The following is a 4,695-nucleotide window of genomic DNA, read 5'->3' as shown; positions in this document are numbered from 1 at the left end:
CCCGTCGTCGACCCTGATCTCGTTTGGTGGCGTTCGCGTGGGCCAGTTTCGGTGCGGAGGGACCCGGCCCCGCCGGAGGTGGTACGTCGCCGTGTCAGGGAGGAGGACGAGCACGTCCATCGCTACATGGTTGCACTAGAGGGCGGCAGGTTCTCCAATACGTGGCAGTATCTTCGGGGATCTCACTTCAGCTATGATCCTGTGAGGGTTCCTTCTCTTTGGGTGTCCACCGCCCGCGCCGGAGGAACCGCGAGTGTCCTAGATTCTTCTGTAGTATTCGATCTTTATTAGCTAATAGCCAGTGATGTACTATTCAATATTATATATTATTCGAGACGATGTATTCGAGATTATATCTATTATTCTAGACGATGTATTCGAGATTATATCTATTATTTGAGACGATGTAATTTGAATACTAAATTGTTTTATATTTCTTTTGGATTAGTTAAACAAAAGCTATGGCAGACAATACCGACAGAGAGGGAGAACAGACCATGTTCGATATGATACGCGGGCCAGATGATAATCAGAATGAAGAAGATTATGACGGCTCCGAATTTCTAAACAACACCGGAGAGGGTGATATGATATTCGATCGCGACGACGAAATTGATGAAGTCATGAACTACGATTATGACAATGACGAAGAACATGTTGATCCTGAAACAACAAAGACCGGCGAGGTATATATATTTATATAAGCAGGCATCTGGTGATCATCACATGTTTTAAATGACTTGAAGATATATTAACGAATCGATCTTTGTTCTTTCAGCCATCCGGATCGAGCAAATCTTCAGGCAAAATGACGAAACGAGGCCCGAAAAAAAAGTTGAAGCCGGGCGTAAAGTACAATATCGAGGCATGCAGCCCTACTGGCAAACCATTAGCGCCTAAGAAGATTGCGGACAAGTTCGTTTGTCAGTGCGGAGTTCTTGTGAAGGACCAACTCCCGATCAAACTTCAAGAATGGAGAGAGCCAGCAAAGCCACGTCCAGATGTTACTTTTGTCGACAAGAATCAAAAAGATCTGCTTTGGGATACTCTCATGGAACATTTCACCCTATCAGATCATTTCACAGAAGCAGATGTGCAGAAAGTCAAGGAGGCTGCTCTTAGGATGATGGCGATTGCATTCAAGAACTACAAGAATCGTGAATGGAAGAATTACGTCAAGGGAGGAAGGAAGACTCTAGTATTCAAGGGAACACTAGAGAACCAACGTGATCATTGGACGATTTCGTGAAATTCAAGGATTCAGAATTAGCTAAGGAACGGTCGAGAATAAACAAGAAGAATGCCGAAAAAAGGATAAGTTCCATAAGCTGGGGCCAGGTGGCTATGCGGTGGCAATGCCTAAGTGGGATAAGTCTAAGAAAGAGATGGAGGATGCAGGTGTCACTCCGGCTACTAAGAACTGGCTCCCCAGGGTCAGGACTTGGTTCTATGCGCATGGGGGGGGGAGTTGGACCCGGAGACAGGCAATGTTTCGACGAGGGCAAGTCTGAAGGGAGCCGACGATGCGATACTTGTTGCAATAGAAGAGGCACGATCGGGGGTGTTCCAGCCCAACAGAGAGAATGATGAGCTTACGCGTGCCCTGGGAAATCCTGAACACCCGGAAAGAACACGAGGCAAGGGCGCTATGCCGTGGTATGAGGGGTTTTCAGAATGGAACACCGACTACAGAACCCGTGCGAGAAAGAAGATTGCGGAGGAGAAGAAGAGGAAGATGGAGGAGGAGCAGAGGAAGCGGGACTATGAACGCCTTCAAGGCCTAGGAGCAAGTCAAGCGGAATTGGCAGTCAAATTCCAGCGGCAGCAGGAGCAGATCGACTCACTTACCCATCAAAGGGGGTCTCAGCAGCTGCAGCAGCTAGCGGATGATCCAGCATTGGATAGCACCGGCCCATCCATGCCGAGAAGCAGCGTGGGTTCCGTCCCGGACGACGTAATGCTGGGTAGATACCCCGTGGATGACATCACGGAGAACACTAACTGCGAGCTACACGTCAAAATGAAGAACATATCCATGAAGGTGGCGGACGGCTTTGCTTTCACAAATCCCCCCGAGGCAACCTTCCATTGCAACCCGATTCCAGCGGGCTATGCTCGTGTCTTGGTTGATGAGGTGGTGGACCCACCATATTAGGGGCTACAGCTTGACATTGCTGGAGGTGACAGCGAGCGCTTTCTCGGAGAGGCCAAACATCGTATCATCCTATGGAAAAAGGATTGCATCATCTTTCGAAGGCCACCGACACCGTGTCAGCCGAGTCCTCGTCGAAGTACGCCACCGAGTCAGCAGACTCCCGCTCCTGCAAGTCCACCAAGTCCGACAAAGTGTCAGGCCACTCCTCCTCCTCCAAGTCCGGCAAAGTGTCAGGACAATCCTCCTCCTCCAAGTCCGCCACTGCGTCAGACGTCCACTCCTCCTCCAAGTCCGGCACAACCTCAGGCCACTCCTCCTCGTCCAACTCAGCCCCGTCAGCCGTCTCCATCGCCTCAACAATCGCAGAAGAGACACCCCGCAGCTATGGTGCATAGCGGTATGAGTCGAGGTAGTACAGGAAGTACAGGCGGAGGCAAGCGATATAAATATGGTCCAAGCCTCAAGCCTCTTCCGCAGAGGTCTTATGACAGGTCCGAGGAGGAAATCACAGCCATATCGAAGGCCGAGGTGGAAGCCCATTTTGCACCGAAACCGCCACTGCCGCCAAGGGAGAAAGTGCCTGAGGAAACGATTGACCACTTCATTCGTATGGCTCAACCACCAGCTCCCAAGCCTGTTGACACAGACTATGAGCGCCACATCAGGAAGTTAAATCGAGCACGTCTACAAAGGGAGGCGAGCACATCTACATCGGGATCGAGCAAACAAGAAGCAGCTGCCAAAAAATGCGGGAAAACCATTCCCCAGCTGGGAGAACAGGCGGCGCAATCGATCCCCTCGCTTGTTGTGCCAACAACAGGTGACAGTATGCGCGCCCAATATTATTGTGGGCAAACATTGCACGTTCCCGAGGTGGGCAATGTGGTAATAACGGAGGAGCATATAATGCAGGCTGAAGTTCTCAACATCACTGTTGGACAACTCCTCGAGATCGAGCCCATGCCTTTGCTTAGAGAGGATGAAATAAAACGGAAATATGTCCGGGGCCAACCTTTGGTCGCGCCAGACAAGGTCAAGAACCTCCCAACGAGAATGTATGAATTGCATCAATGGTACATGAACATTACCAAGATTTCAGATCGATTGTCCCTCATGGTGAATGTTAAGCAGGACCATTACTACCATGAGAAAGCTGTGTCCGTTGAGTATTTAGAACTGTTTCAGTTATACAATCAAGACGCACTCGACAAATCTATCATCAGTTGCTATTGTCTGTAAGTGATTTCTTTCTATATTTAAGTCTCAAGCTAGCTGTAGTGATCCTTTTGATCAATCATTACCTGTAATTATCCTCACTATATTCTTTTCTGTGGTATTATGCAGGATGAAGATATATGAAATGAGAAAAGGTGGACGCTTTGGCATTGGGTTCATTGACCCAAACACCGTTAATGAATACACCTAGAAGATAAATGAACGTCAGCAAAAGTACGTAGAGGACAGCATGCTAGAGTTCTTGAAGCGCCTCAAAGACAATGAAGATATACTACTTCCTTACAACTTCCAGTGAGTCACACTGTCTTGTACTACAAATTCTCTGTTTTTGCCTACTAGCTAGCTACATGTTTTTGCTTACATATGCCCGCTTAATTAAGACATGCAAACATGTGTGCATGCAGATTTCACTGGGTCTTGTGTATCATTAAAGTTGACGCCGGAACAGTTGAAGTACTGGACTCACTAATCTCAGAAAAAACTGACTATAACATCTTGTATGGGATAGTCAACAGGTAATTTCAATCATTATTAACTATATATCTCGGCCTATTTAGTTCGTCATTTCATGATATGAACTATTTAATAACCCCTTTGTTCATTTTCTTTGTCGGCGGGCAGGGCTTGGCAAAGGTTCATCGCCGTCACGCCCGGCGAATGAAAAAAAAAGCTTAAATGGTTTCGACCCAAGGTAAGCAATTAAGTAGTACTAGCTAGCTAGCTAGCTGCCATCTCTTTAATTATCATGCTTGATTAATTTTCATCTAATCAAATTCCATTCTCGTAAAGGCCCTGAAGTAGGCGCAGGGGACTGATCTGTGTGCATTCTGCGTTTGCGAGAACATTCGCATGATGGCATCCGAAAGGAGCAGATCTCAAAGACAGGAATGGGTACGCTTGTCAGAACACTATTCACAATTTTTACACCATTATCGATACCTAGTCACACAACTAATACACATGCATATTGATCTCCTTCTTAACAGTTCAAAGAGGTGCGGGAGAAGCTCATAGAAATGGAGCGCGTAGAAGCACTTCAAGAGGAAATAGCAGGATTTTTGCTCGACCAGGTCATAAATCCGAAGGGAGAATTCTATTACCCGCTACCGCCCCATGAAAACCACTTCCAATTGTCATCATGCTCTGAAGGCACCAATTAGGCTAATGCCACTGGCTCCGAAGGCACCATTCATATGTAGGAGAAATTGTATATAGCTATACATGTGTGTATGTGTGAATTAATTAATATGGTGGTTTGTGAGACATTGATGATATATATATGCATATATGCATGATTGGTTCTA

This window comes from Triticum dicoccoides, chromosome 5B (assembly GCF_002162155.2).
Source record: "Triticum dicoccoides isolate Atlit2015 ecotype Zavitan chromosome 5B, WEW_v2.0, whole genome shotgun sequence".
In the NCBI taxonomy this organism is placed as follows: Eukaryota; Viridiplantae; Streptophyta; class Magnoliopsida; order Poales; family Poaceae; genus Triticum; species Triticum dicoccoides.
This window is presented reverse-complemented; position numbering follows the sequence as displayed.